Raw genomic sequence first — 15,825 nt, forward strand, 5'->3', positions numbered from 1 at the left:
TAGCTGCAAGAAAATGAGAACCTGTGGTGGGCTGTGTTGACAGCCACTTTCAACTGTCAGCCTCAGAGAGAAATATTGTCTTAAGATTTTAGGCACTCTATTCTAGGGTACAGGGTTACAGGCCAGCAAGGTACCAGAGACTCCATGCTTCTGTCCTGCCGTCATCATATTATCCAAGCAGTTGATGCTTCACTAGACCCTCAGTGTTAGCCCCTGTCTTGAGCTTGAAGAATAAAAGGTTACGACTATAGCCCTCGATCAACATAAACTCTTTTCAAAGAGATAGTATGTTTTCATAAAAATAAATAAGTAGCAACTTATCATGAAGGTTTGTTGAATGAGTTCCTAGCAAAACTTCTGAAATTTGGGGAGAGAGAGAAGTAAGCTTTCTACAAGTTGGGAGAGCTCATCAAATCTCTCCGAAAGAATAAAAGTCTTTGCGGGCAATGTAGGGCATGACTACTTTGACCATGTCCTGGGGGAGATGATCGCAGGCAAGAGGAGTCATGGTGAATCCTTACGTCTGTCAAGGAAGCTTGGGTCGGGGGCTTTTAAGCAACAGGAGAGAAAAGTATTACTGCTCTCCCCCTCATCATAATTCCAGGAAGAAATGCTGCTCCCCGAAGCAGGGCCAGTCCACCTATTTGTGATCTGGTGGCTATTGTGCCAAGAACAACTTAATTTGGGACCAAGGCTTGTGAGCTCATGCTTGGCTAACCTTCCTATAGCCTGATCCCAGGGGAGGAAGCTCTCTGGAAGAGTGTTGAGAAACAAAGTTCCTTTTCTCTTGAAGTTTTAACCCATGTGTTCCATCTCCTCTGCATCTGCCTGGTCTACAGTTGAAGGAAAAGATTGGCCCCTTGAGTTTCCTTGTATCTCATCTGCTCCATTGCTACTCCTCGGAGCTACTTTCATGTAAGACTCTGGTAGGCACTGGGGAATTGACGATGAAACAGATGTGCCCAATGCAGTTTCATGACGTATATACTACAGAGATTGCTAGTCAGCGGGGTCAGGGGAGACTGAAGAAATGCCCACCAAACTGGGATCTAAAGGACAACAGGATGAGGCAGGTGGAAACGTAGAGAAGGGGAGGATCATGTCAGAGGAAAGAGCGATTCATTTGAGGAGCCCAGGAAAGTCCCATGAGATATGATGGAGACCTGTGAGGAGTGGAGAATTGGGTTGAAAGGAAGGCGTGGCCTGACCAAGCAAGACTTGTAGTCCTTGTCAAGGGTTTTGGCTGTTAAGACAAGAGTGATGAGAAGGTTTTTGTGATTGATAGAGATTAACATGGCAACCCACAACTGGTCAACATCTAAGTAGACAGTAAGAGACATTGGAGCTCTCATTTCTAAGTGGAACGTCTGTCTAATACTCCTCCTCCCTGGGGTCAGGGATCGTCTCTGAAGAGGGGACAGAAAGACTGTCAGAACCAGAGGTAATGGGTCATGAAAACGAAACTGTACTTTCTGAATACAATAGGACAATTGCTTATAAGAACTCACAATAATTGTGACTGCATGCACAAGACCTGAGCAAGATCAAGCTAGACAAAATCCCAGTGTGGATGGGAGAGGAGACCATGGAGTCCTGTCCCAAGCTGAGGAGCTGCTGGTGATTGAGAGGTCCTCAGAGTGGGAGAGTCAGTTTTCTTCAGGACTGCGGCTCTGAGGGGTTGTACACCCATGCACATACAGACAGTGCTAAGTGGACTTGGAATTAAAAAAAAAAAAACAATGAAACTGGGAGGAAATAATTATGGGTATGGTAGGAATTGGAGAAAACAGGGAGTATGCTTGATCAAAACACATTATATACCTGTATGAGTCCTCAAACAGTTAATGGTAATTTGTAGACATTTGTCTCATATTGCTTTGCTTGGACATTTTTTTTTTTTACTTTCTGGTATTTTGCTTGTATATGATGTGTTTTTATGAGTTTAGTGTGTGTGTTTCTTGTATTTTTCTTTTTCTTTTTTATTCTGGTTGTGTGTGTGTGTGTGTGTGTGTGTGTGTTTGTCTGTTTGCCTATTTGTTTTCTAGAGAGAGAGAGAAAGAAAGGGTGAGATGTTGGGTGGGTAGGGAGGTGGGGAAGGATCTGGAGGAGTTGGGGGAGAGAATTGTCGTCATAATACACTCTATAAAAAATGTCTTTCAACTTAAAAAAAAGAGTTTTTAGTCAGGCAATGGTGGCGCACGCCTTTAATCCCAGCACTTGGGAAGCAGAGGCAGGCAGATCTCTGTGAGTTCAAGGCCAGCCTGGGTTATTACACAAAGAAACCCTGTCTCGAAAAACCAAAATAAATAAATAAATCCCAAGTGTAAATAAATAACAACAAGCATTCTGGAAATAAATAATGATAGGGCACCATTGTGTGAGTGACCTTGAGTGACCTAGACATTGTCCTGTCGCTCCACAGCCTGGCCAGGACACGAGCTAGGACAGCTTTTGCTGGTGTTGGCAAAACCCGGGCATCAGGTTTTGAGATAGAAAATTTTTTTTTGATTAGACTTTTTTTTTTTTCAAATTGGCTAGACGCTACAATACATAGAGGCTACAGCATAGGCCTCAAATATTAGCGACTACTTCAGTCCGTGACTCTCTTAAAGGTGAGCTTGGTAGCTCCACCCAGGGAAGTCAGCTCCATTTACTATGTCGTTCTCATCCTTAAGGTCCAAGGCAGTCTGCAGCAGCATGTCGAAGTCCCAGCTGCAGAGTGAGAGAAGGGGGACACAGAAGTACAAGGCCGCTCTTGAAGAGGGTGATCTGAGAAATATGTCCACTATTCCCAGTCATACCCAGTTAACCAGGTCTCTTCTATTGGTCCCTCATACTTACCAGAGAAACCAGAAGTCGTTTTTCCCCTCTAAGCAGCCCTACATCCACAGCCATAATGTCTACCCCTCCTGTGGAAGAGAAAACTAATATTGGGGGAAAACCTAGCACTCTCTTTTGTACAGCCCTTTCTCGTCTGCTAGGGATAGACCAACAAGTCTATTCACTAAGCACCTCCCATGTGCCATGTGCTGTGCTGGGCGCACAGGTTACAAAGACAAATGAGACAACCAGGACTGTTGAATGCACTCGGACGCTGTAGTCGTGTGGGAGGCGTTAGGTCTCACCTCTTCCCAGTTAATCAGCATCTCTGAAAGTGAGAGGCTCAACCATCGGTATCCCTTTAAGACCCCTACACGCTGCCTGCGCATGGTAGCTTTCCATTACAGCTTTGTGAACGATAAAGACGGATAGTGAACAGCTCCAGCACAAGGCTGTGGTAGAGGAAGGCACGCCCTGCATGAGAACACAGGGAAGCATGAGATTCCTTCAACAGGCAAAGGGTATGTGTAGATATGTGATAAGATTTAAGGTCAGTGCCAGTATGGCAGCTAAAATGGGGTCAGCAAGGGCATTGTCTAGAGAAGGAAATGTGCAAGCGTGGTGGATCTGAGAGCTTCTGTTGGAACTTAAAATAAAACCCAAATGACATCAACCCGTAGAACAGAGTCGTAAGTTACTGAATAATCAACATTTTATCCTTAGGCTCCTCAGAAGCCTTTATATGTACCCCTAAAGACAGATTGCCTTTCCGATGGAACATGCAAACATGCCAAACCTATAGAACAGATGCCAACGGTGTTGAACCAGGTCTTAGAATCCTCTGCGGGGTCCATCTTTTAACCCTTTAGTTCAGCAGTTCTCAACTGAGGGGTCATGACCCCTTAGGGGTCGAAAAAGCCTTTCACAGGGATCACGTTTTGGATATTATTTACACTACTATTTACAGGGATCACATATCAGATATTTACACTATGATTTTCAACAGTAGCAAAATTACAGTTATGAAGTAGCAACAAAAATAGGTTGGGGTCACCACAGCATGAGGAACGGTATTAAAGGGCCACAGCATTAGGAAGGTTGAGAGCTGCTGCCTTAGCTTATTACACTTGAAAGGCTCAAAAGTGAGGAAGTGGCTCCTGAAGGTTGAGCTCAGGAGGCCAAGTGAGCAGGGAAGCAGTCTGGTGGCTCAGACGTCTGGTTGCTTATTGGGTTTGTGTCTGCCATGGTCAAGTCCCATAGAGCCGCAGAATGCCAACTCTAGTTACATGCACCGTGTCACAGGTGCCAAGTGAGGGATAAGGTGAAGAACACAGGAAAGAAGATGAAACACTAAGGCATTAGTGGAGAGGACCGGGACGGGGGGGGGGGGGGGGAGGAGCAGAGTCGAGGGGGGGAGGCAGGAGCAGCGAGAAGGCACCCGGAAGGCAGGAGGCCCATGAAGTGATGAACCCTGGAGCTCCTGGCGTCCCATCGGGAAACGTCCCTCAGCATTTCCTTTCAGACCTCTCTCGAGAGCCTTTGACAGCCTTTGACACAGGCTGACATTGTAAAAATGACAGAACCCAGTCTTCCCATATGACCAGAACTTTCTAGTTCAAACCTTGGTTTCTCAGGCCAGAGGAGTAAAAGCCAGGAATGTGCTGAACATGGCTGTCACCAGTGAATGCTCACAGCTGGCCCAGGAGAGGAAGGACCAGGCAGGAGCCACTTATGTCAGACTTGTCTGTGGCCCCTTCTCCAAAATGTGAAGCAGACAATAGGATGCCATTGTGTATCCAATCAACTCCCAATTATCCAAGGGCAAAGTCTCCACTCTGTGGGTCTCCCCTACTCCCTTTGACTTCCCTCCAGCTGTCTGCCCTTTGACCTCGCTGCCGCCCATCGGAGCCCAGTCAGAGGGTGGGCAGGTGGAGGCAGGGGACGTAAAACTCAGATCAGTCATTTTAGGGCTGTCCCTTAGACATTCTTGCAAGAGAAGGATCACTGGTTAAACCAACATTCAGTTTATTTGGGGTTTTAATTATCAGGACTCTGCCTCGTCCTTCATTAGCATGGATAATTGGTAATTGGTTAAGCGCTATTTATTCAATCTGTGGCGCCTCTGCTATTGTAGCTGCCTCATTTCATTTTTTAAAATACTCTGCTTTAGTAAAAACTACACTGAGACGATTTTCTTAATGCACTTGGAGTCCTGGCACTTTGGCACTAAACGGGCATCTGTGTTCCCATTCATGAGGGGGCTTAGGAGTGGTTGACGTGACTACACATATATGGGGTTCATGTCCGCAGGAAAAATCCCACCGATGCTTTAAAGTTACGTTTCACAGACAGCCTAAACCAGAGACAGATATGGGAATGTTGTACAAAGCTCTTCCCTGGGATTCTGTGCAGTTAAGTGGGGGGGGGGGACATCCTGCTCCCTCCAATCGGCCCGGTGACTTTGAACATTAGAGTTTATTCACGAAAATGACACAAAGTTTGTTCTTCCCTGTTCTGAGGTAAGAAAAAGTTGATCTAGCAAATGTCTATACCAAAACAAAACAAAAAACAGGTCTTCAGTTTGGAGGCACCATCTGAGCTCACAGCAGGATTTAAAAGAAAATTTGAAAAATTAAAGAAATTTAAAACTTCGAAAGCTGGACTGTGACAAGTACCTTTAACCTCAGTATTAGGATGGATGGCAGAAGAAGGTGGAACTTTGTGAGTTCAAGGCCAGCCTGGTCTACTTAGTGAGTTCCAGGACAGCCAGTGCTAGATAGTGAGACCCTGTCTACAAAAAGAGAGAGAGAGAGAGAGAGAGAGAGAGAGAGAGAGAGAGAGAGAGAGAGAGANAAAAAGAGAGAGAGAGAGAGAGAGAGAGAGAGAGAGAGAGAGAGAGAGAGAGAGAGAGAGAACTATGCAAACTCAGGGTTAGATAGATGGCTTGGTTTTATTACCAGGTCACAGCTCGCAATGGAAGACTATATATCCTGAAAGTCGGAAACATTTCCGTGCTTGCTTTGTTTACTAATATTTTTAATTGGTTGCCCCATGATGATTTGAATTGTTTAGACTCATGCGTTTTCCAAAAGAGTGGGGCCCACCACACTAACCACCAGAGTGAGGCTGAGAGGTGGCCTGGGTAAGGCTTAGGCTTTGGAATAAAGGAATAAAGGAATCTGTTTTGAATAGGGCAGAAGCGAAACCATTGTCAGTGGGGGTGATTCTGCCCTCCAGAGAACCCGGGGTTCTACAACAGGGGCCTGGATCTGCTCTGAGACTGGGTTTGACTCCTGACTTTGTCATATTTTTAAGCTGTTGATAACTACCCTCGAGCCTCAGTTACATCATCTAACGAATGGGAACATCAATGGGACTCAGAAGGGATAAAATACGCAAGCGTTCTCAGCACATGGCTTCATAAGTAAGCCCTCAGGACTGTTCCACATATTGGAGAATTAAATTTAGAGTGGCCTGAAAATCATCAGGTCCTGTCAGAAGCCCATGAGAAATAGAGAAGAAGCTGTGAGAAGCAAGGAGTCCAACCTCAGGATGCCGTCTTCTCTGCAACCACACGCTGCCTTATTTATTCATAGGTGAACGAATCTACCTCGGCGTATCAAAGGTAGATTCCAAGCCTTCCTGGGGCAGAAGGAATTTCTTGCAGAGATGGGTCATGTTGGCTTGATTGTGCATACCCTTCCTGTAGACAATTTTTGAAGAAGCGTCCTCAAACAGCTTATGCCATCTTAAGGCGTTCCCAATTCTCTGCTTGGGCAGTCCTCGAGGGACAAGCAGGAACAGACACTGGTAGATGGTCTGTTTTGCATTCGCCTGGTCCCTCAATGTATAGAACTGCCGTCTCCTGTTTGGGCTTTGCAGAAAAATCTTTGTATTGCTTTAGATGTCTTGCCATGCTAATTAAATAAAGTATGACTAATTAAATGTCATAAAGCATGATGTAAACCTGTTAATGTCAGGGGAGATCTTTAGAAACAACCATGGAGAAGGGCAAATTTGTCACCTGTCAACATTTTTAGCTAATTTCCAGTAGTGAAGAAGCAAATTTTATTTCAGAAATCTAAAATCTGTCTGCTTGTGTGATTAGGGGGATCCTATATTTTGTGCTTGATTAGAGTATGGCTTAGATGGGGTGGGGATGGGGAGGGGGGACTGGAAAAATCCCGTCTGAATAGCTAACTACCCAGTTTTTCAATTAAGCATAATGTTATGTTAACAGCCTAAAGAGGTAAATGATGGCGCAGTAAATCTGATTAGAATGCGTACTTACAACTGGATTCTCGTGCAATTTTCAACAAGCTGATTGCATTTTGCATCTTCCCTGCTATCGTCAGAGCAGCCGGTACCACAAGTTGCCGCCCCTCCCGCCCCCGCCTGGTGTCTGCCTCTCTGCCTGCTGACCTCTGCTGTAAGAGCCGCCGCAGAAATCACAAACTCTCACATCAATTTGCCACAATTGGATGTGGCATCTTGCAGCTAATTCGATTTGGGAAGAAATGCACCTGGCCCTGTTTTTTTCCCTATAGAACGCGGAGGGAGTTCGGAGTCTACACAGACGCCATCCAAGCGAGGAACCCATGTGCTTTTCAAGGTCTAAGCAGTTTGTCTTCATCTCCCCAAATACAGCCCACGACAAAGGGAAAGGGGCAGAATTATTTAATGCAAAAATAAATTAGATCGGGGTCAGGGAGGGAGGAAGAGAACCCAAACGAACTGAAAAAAATACAACTGTTGAACTGGCTTCTAGTTTACTCTCCCCTTGAGTAAAAAAAAAAAAAAAGAAAAGAAGAAGAAGAAGGCAACCCTTTTTGTTTGTTTGTTTTGTTTCAGCTCCCCTTCTCTTTGTTTTTAATCCAGTCAGCTAAATGCAGCATCTCCCCTATCAGAACCCGGAAGGAAAGGCACCAAATCAATACAGTTGAAGAGAAATGCAAACACACACATAAAATTGTGCGAGGTGTTTTTAAGGCTTCACACGAGTTTGAGGTTGTAGGAACCAAACCCAGTGGTAATGCGTTTAATCTATTATTGATAAATTTAAAGGTCTGAGGCTGTTGTTGAAGGAAAGACACGCGTCTCTGTTCTCTTATTCAGTGACCCCCCCCCCATTTTATCTCAATTATGCTTCCGATGTTGAAGAACTAAATAATCAACAACAAATCCTGCCCCACAAATGTGATGTCCACCGAGTACGGGAGGTGCGCCGAAGGCAAGGGGGGATAACGGGGTACTTGGCACAGTGGGGTTTTCCCCATCTCGTGCTCCAGCTTGTATGTATAGGGAGAAGAACATTTCTGTAGAGAAGTAAACGAATGTTATGGCTCACGTGTTCTCTGTGTCATGACGCATGAAAATATACCAAGTATGGCCCATGTAAGGCTCATGAACATTCTCTGGAAAACCAGTCTGTTGCTTTTATTTCTTTTGTATTTGCTTATTTTCTTTGTATGTGGGGAAGGCACATAGGTACCATGACATAGGTGTTGGGGGGGGGGGGGGAGTCAAGGACAACTTGAAAAGAGAATCTGTTCTCTTCTTTCATCACGTGACTTCTAGAGTTCAAACTCAGGTCTTCGGGCTTGGTGGCAAGCTACTTTACCCTTAGAGCCAACCCACTGGCCTTTTTTTTTTTTTTCATCTGTTATTTTTTAAGAATGAGGCTAACCTGAGTCAAAGGTCAAATTGAGGCAGTTTTGAGGCAGTTTTACCCATAATATTCGTTATGATGGTACTCATACCGTATCTGCATAATTTCGAAGTAAAGATAGGATGGAAATTTCATTTGTGTCAGGGGACAAAAAGGGGGAAACTGTCGCTAACTCTAAGCAAGGTGAGATCAGGATCACTCTGACTCTCCCCTCCCCCACCCCAGTACCTGGTACCAAATCAGTACCTGAGGCTCAGTTGTATGACCAAGTGGCTGACGGTTCCTAACATCTGTTCAGTTCTCTTTTGCATAGATAGGTCTGGCCTTCCTCTGCCTGGGCAGCAGCCTAACCTACTGTGTGACAACCCAAGCATTTATGCGTTTATGCGCCTGCTAGAAGGTCTGGCAATTTTGTCTTTAAAGGCCGAGCTCTGTGACTGTTGCGATCATGGTTCCTTCCTGCCTTTCAGCTTCTGCTTCCCCAGCATCTCAAGGATAACCAGTTTTACAGGAACATCCAGTCACAGAGATGAACAACAACTAACTCATGTGAGGCTGACTAGCAATGTCATCTCCAACAAAAGATGAAAGGGAGGAAAAATTTTGGAGCCAAGGAGCAGGAAGCAAACAAAATAAGTTCCCAGAACTCTCCCAATCCTAGAAGCCACCATGGCTGAAAGCAGCTCAGGGCGGCTTCATTATTTTCTCTGAGTGAGTATGAATTTTCAGGTCACTAGGCAGGTCCATCTCCAAACGCAGGAAGAGATTCCAAATAGTCACTTTGCTTAATTTGAGTTTATGGTAGCCACAACTCATCTTCATGAGGCCCAGTGACCTGGAGAGACAATTATTCTCAAAGATTGCCTTAACTCTTCAGCATCTACACAGAGCAAGGACTCAATAAGTAGCAAAATTAGCAATTAATTAGCTGGTGGGTACAGTTATGTATGAGGAGAGGTTGGCTTCACACAGCAGAAATCAAAATAACAGTATCTTAACCAAGAGAAACTTGGCTTCACTTCTATGTGACAGTGTTTTGGCAGGTACGGGTGGGAGTCCACCGTGTTTCCAGAGATCTGAGTCATTGCTTTCCGCAGCTAATCTGGGAGTGCAGTGTGTGTTCCATCATGATTTAGGGTGGCTGTTGTGGCTACAGCCATCGCTTCTCAGTTGATCTGATGCCTTATTCTGGTATCCATGGACGTCAGACACGCTCGCAATGCATAGACATGCAGGCAAACACCCTCGCATTTTAAAAGGTGCTAACATATGACAAGGAACTTCTTAATGCACCCTAACACAGCATAGGGCATCTCATGGCAAGACCCAAGAAGTATACTAATTTGGGTCCTCTACCTCCTCCTCATTCTCCTCTTCTCCTTTTTAAATTAGTTACCTAGGGCTAGAGAGATGGCTCAGTGGTTAAGAACACTGGCTGTTCTTAGAGAGGACGTGGGTGCAATTCCCAACATCTACATGGCGGCTTACAACTGACTGTAACCTAAGTCCTAGGGCTGCGTTCCTCAACCTATGGGTCAAGACCCCTTTAAGGGTCACATATCAGATATCCTGCGTATCAGATATTTACATTTTAATTCATTACAGTAGCAAAATTACAGTTATGAAACAGCAACAAAATAATTTTATGGTTGAGGGTCACCACAACATGAGGAACTGTATTAAACCTTCCTAATGCTTTAATACCCTATTCATGTGTAAATAAATAAATAAAGATAAACTATTTAAAGTAAGTAAACACTTTGCCAATTCTAATTTATTTAATATTCATAAAATCCCTATAAGAAGGTGTTCTTTTCTCTTCATTTTATTTGTGATGTGCTTTGGCATTTGCCTGTATGTATGTCTGTATGAGGAAGCTGGATCCCCTGAACTGGAGTTATAGGCTGTGGTGAGCTGTCATGTGACTCCTGAGAATTGAACCCGGATTGTCCAGAAGAGAAGCCAGGGCTCTTAACCACTTAGCCATCTCCCTAGCCCTGAGAAGGTGTTCTTATCATCACATTTCAGACAAGATGTTTAGACCCAAAGAGCTGAAGTGATTTTACCCAGGGTTTCACAGTTAATAGAGGGCAGTCAGGAATCTAATCCAGGTAGTCCAACACTAGATGAACAGATCAAACGTTGCTAAATAACGGTCTAAGTGTGGTGGCACATGCCTGTCATCCTGGTGCTAGGGATCCTAAGGCAAGAGGATTTCAAAGTCAAAGGCAGCCTGGGCTGTAGTGAGACCCTACTCCTAAAAGGACTAACAGGACTGGGGGGATGACTTAGCCTGGAAGGCAGGTATTCGCAAGCAGCAGGACCTGAGTTCAACCCCCAGAATCTATATGAAAATCTGGTGCCTGGTGCATGCTTGTAATGCTAGCAGTAAGGAAAAAGTCTATTAGACAGGGAAGGCCATTAGACAGCCAGCTTATCTGGCCTATACCAAAAAAAATCTTGGGGGGGGGGCAGGTAGAAGGAGCCTGGAAATGACATACATGATGGTTGTCCTCTGACCTATACAGACACATGCATGCACACACAAGTTGGCCAAACAAGTCCAAGCAGTTTAACATAAGGTCAAATCGGTAGACTTTCACAAAGCAATACTTTGGTGTTTTTTTGTTTGTTTGTTTTTAAGGAAGCCCAGCTCAGGATGTAGACGCCATCCCTTCCTATGACTTTCTATTATAATTAAAATGTTCTTAACTTAAAACTCCCAAAATGATACCTATCTCCATTTGTCAGATCATTCAAAAAAAAAAAACAACTCAACATTAGAAAGACCTTTTTTTTTTTTTTTTAAAGTGCATGTATGGAGCTCGGAGATGACTTAACAGTTAAGAAGATTTGCTCTCCCTAAGGACCCAGGTTCCGTCCCCAGCACCCGTATAAGTGCTTGTAACTAACTGTAACTCCAGGTCTAAGGATCTGATCCCTCTCCTGGCCTCCTCAGGGACTGCACACATGTGTACAAACACACAGAGTGTATACACACACAAACACACACAAAATTAAACAAGTAACTATTTTGAAAAGAAAGTAAATATTTTGTCTCAGTAACTTAAGATATCATTTTATTCTCCTGATTGTAGCCAGGCACTTAGGAGTAATCTCACAGCAAGATACTAAAGAGCCAATTCGAAGCCCTGCAGATCTACCATATTAATGGCCGTACAGCCACATGGGCTACAGTGTCTGGTGGTTATATGCTGGCTTCTCCCTCATCCCCCTGTTCACATTGTCTCTCCAATATGCAAGCATGGGCCTCTAAACATGCTTTCAGAACTTTTAAATCCTCTTCTTTGAGGGCAGCCCCTCTTTCCCTCTACCTGTGTGATTTGACGCCAGCTTCCTTCAGACCAGAAATGTCAAGGCCACAACGCTCACAACAACAACAAAATCTTAAATATCTGAAACCATACATGGACTGTAAAAAATTAACAAATAGGGCTGGAGAGATGGCTCAGTGGTTAAGAGCATTGCCTGCTCTTCCAAAGGTCCTGAGTTCAATTCCCAGCAACTACATGGTGGCTCACAACCATCCGTAATGGGGTCCGGTGCCCTCTTCTGGCCTGCAGGCGTACACACAGATAGAACACTGTATACATAATAAATAAATAAATAAATTAAATATTTAAAAAAAATTAACAAATATTAGCACATCTCCAAAAAAATCAGTAAAAGCAGCTACTGTCCTTTGTCTGGTGAGCAGCCTGACGGTTTCGTTAGCCGAGCCGGCTCCTTCTGCTTTCACAGAAAGCCTCCATGATGGAGTTTTGTTCTGGGGCACTAAGTTAACTGTGCAAAAAGAGGTCCTCGGGAGCAGACTTCGAAATACAATTTTAGCACTAAACCACTCCCTTTAGCTGGCTGACGCTGAAGAGCTGAATGTCGTTGGTGCCACTGGTGAGCCATGGCAGGAGACAGGAGGAAGGGGAAGGCATTCGTGGGCACCTTATCTTAGTATTCAAGTCATTCGGGAGAAATGATGAAAATCAAGGACCAAAGAATCGATACTGGATGTTAAGTGACTGATGGGTTTTGAAAACAACAGCAAAAGCCAAAAGGTAATTTGCCACCAACTTACCTGAATTCCCAAAACTCAAGGTTTGTCCTTGCGCATGGTAAATGACTATCATTCCTGTCTAACTCCAAGGCCCACACCCTCAGTCTCCTGACTGCAGGAGGCTGCCAGACACTTTGTCATCAAGTACACATCTTGGGAAATGTATTCAGAATATCCAAGCGGTGTCTCTGGAACTTTGCTAGACACGCCTATGAAAATGACTCGATGGGATTCTATTTCTCTTGTAAAATGTCAATTCGGTGCTGACTTTAACTGATGTCTTTTACACGACTTCCTGGTACTTGCCCCTGATGCAGGAGGCTGTTGTAAACAAACAGCTAATTACAGTGACCATATCCTTTTTACAGAACTCTGGTATTCAGCCAGTTCTACAATTGCATTTAACCTTATGCTAACTTCATATTTAATCTTATATTAACTTATGTTAATTTTGATGCAAAATTCTTCCACATTAACTTTGTCTCTTAATGTCCTCCACAAGGTTTTGCGATCACTACCTCCTAGCTTATGTTCTGGATCTTTGCCCAGCTGTATCTTGGCCCCTTGGATGGACCTTCTTCTGAGACTCTCTGACTGCAGCCCACGACGTCAACCATTGTCAGCCTGAAGCAGTTACTGAGGAATCAGCGCCTCTCCCCAACCCCTAAGACCGGTTCTCTGAAAGCAGAACTAATGGGCCATGGGCCATCCACCACACCCCTCTTTTGCCACTTTGGGGCATTGTTTTCAACTAAAACGGCCTTCTTTGTATCAACTAATATCTGTGTCTTACCAAGAAAAAAAAAAACTTAAAGAAATCTCAAACCTGCTTAACGCCCTTCAAGACCAGCTCTACTCCTTGACTGCTGCGGTACCTGGAAATTAAAAGGCTCTAAGGCTGCTAAGGATGGGACGGGTACTCTCCTCTGCAAACAGTGATGCTTCCACGTCAACAAATCCTGACTGCTTTGAGAAGGGGTCCTAGACACAGAGACCAGATAAAAATTCAGTGTCAAGCCTCCTCCTCTGTGGGTTTCTGGTACCTCCCTACTCAAGCTCCTCCCCTGGATCCCTCTGGCTCCTCCCCTGGATCCCTCTGGCTCCTCCCCTGGATCCCTCTGGCTCCCCCCCCTGGATCTTGTTCTGGCCCCTCCTCTGGATCACTCTAGCTCCTCCCTTTGATCGCTCTTTTCCTCCTTATTATACTCATACTTAACGTTCTTACCCTGTCTTATAAATGTTTTACTTACTGAGCTTCCTCCTATACCTAAACAAAATGTTCCACGTAGGCTCTCCCAGTGGCTCTCACCCTACAAAGGGACCAGGGCCCCCTTCAATGGGCCAAGAACTACTCACCTCCAACAAAGACCCTCCTCTCTAGGAAACAACGGAGAATCTATGTCCCTGCCTTCCCGCCTCCCCATTTTTAACCCCCCCCCCGAGTTTGGAATGACAGTTTACTGCTAAAAGACTACACTTCCCAGCTTCCCTTGCACCCAGGCAAGACAACACCGGAAGAAAGGTACTAAGGAAGAAATTATGGCTATGGTCATTTCTGCCCCTATAAAAGATTTCATCCATCTTTTTCCACCAGCAGATGGCTCAGCTTCTTTAGGCTGAAGTTATTCTCTCTTGCCCCTGCGGGTTAAAGTTACGCTCCCTTACCAGGTGTTCAAGGTCCCACCTGTCTAAGGTAGATGCCTCTCCTTTTCTGCCTCCTGTCTCTTTAGGCTTCTTCAGAACTCTGACAGTGAGAGTTAATGACCAGAGAAAATGATAAAAACAAGGCCCAGAGAATCAAAGTTGGATGTTAAACAGCTGATGGGTTGTAAAAACAACGCGAGTCTGGGGGTAATTTGCCACCAACTTTCCTGAATTCGGAAAAACCAGAGTCCGCTCTTGGTGGCATAGCAAATGACAATCATTCCCCAAAGATGGGGACACAAAAAAGCTAATGACCAGACCCAGTAAACGTGGAGCAGGCAAAGTCCAGAGAAGGCTGAAGTTGGGGGGCAACTGGCTAGAGCCTGCTCTGCCAGGCCTTTAGCTTGGATCAGGAGGGTGAGGGTGCAACCAGGCATTTGCCACCTTTATTTATTATTATTATTATTATTGTTGTTGTTGTTATTATTATTTAGGTTTTTGTAAGACAGGGTCTCTCTACATAGCCCTAGCTGGCCTGGAACTCATTATGTAGACCAGGTTGGCCTCAAACTCATAGCAAACCTCCTGCCTCTGCCTCCCAAGTACTGGAATTTAAAGGTGTATGCCACCACACCTGGCACCAGGTTTTTGATTTATATGTGTCCCCTTTCCCTATCTGTCTGCCTGTCGGGTCTCTAACTCAGTCTCTCACTTTGACTCACAATTCTTTGGCCTTATGAATAACTAGCAAGTTTGCAGAGAGCAATGGCCCACTCAGATTGGGGTTCCAAATGTCAGAAGAAATAAACCAAAGGCTCAGAAAAGTAGGCAAACTCAATGGACATGCCATATAAGATCATATAAACTGCCAGCTGGGCATGCTCCATAGCCACAAAAGGAATTCAGGAGTAAACAACAGACCCTACATTTCTGAAACCGCTGTTCTCTGTAACAGGGGTCAGCGAGCATTTCCTGTAAAGCAGCGGTTCTCAACCTTCCTGGTGCTGCGATTCAACACCAGTTCCTCAGGTTGTGGTGACTGCCAACCATAAAATTATTTTTGTTGCGGCTTCATAACTGTAATTTTGCTACTGTTGTGAACTCTAATGTAAATATCTTGTGTTTTCTGATGGTCTTAGGCAAGTCCTGTGACAGGGTCGTTCAACCCCTCCACCCTACCCCAAGAGGTTGCAACCCACAGGTTGAGAATCACTACTGTAAAGGGTTTGAGAACAAATGGTTTAGGCTATGCACATCCCGTGGGCCTCTCCACTGTTCTACCCTACCATTGAATCACAGAAGCATCGACAGACAGTGTGTAAGGGATGAGTGCGAGACGGAAGCATGTGGGGGTGGCGGAGTCTAAGAGAGCATAAAGGAGAGTCATCACCCCGATCCTCACGAGGCAGTGCCTGATGGCTAGAGATGGAGATCGGCAATGCTAAGGCATAGATTCATGTGACCATGAGGGCTGGAAAAATAGGAAACCCATGAAATCTATAGGATGGCCACAGGCTGAAAATTCTGGGAAGGGTTGATACCACAGTCTTGAGTCTAAATCCCATAGGGCAAAAGGCTGCAAACTCAGGCAGGGTTTTATGTTGTAATCCTGAGAATTTCA

This window comes from Alexandromys fortis, unplaced genomic scaffold (assembly GCF_014885135.2).
Source record: "Alexandromys fortis isolate MF-2015 unplaced genomic scaffold, M_Fortis_MF-2015_v1.1 scaffold_0, whole genome shotgun sequence".
Classification (NCBI taxonomy): domain Eukaryota; kingdom Metazoa; phylum Chordata; class Mammalia; order Rodentia; family Cricetidae; genus Alexandromys; species Alexandromys fortis.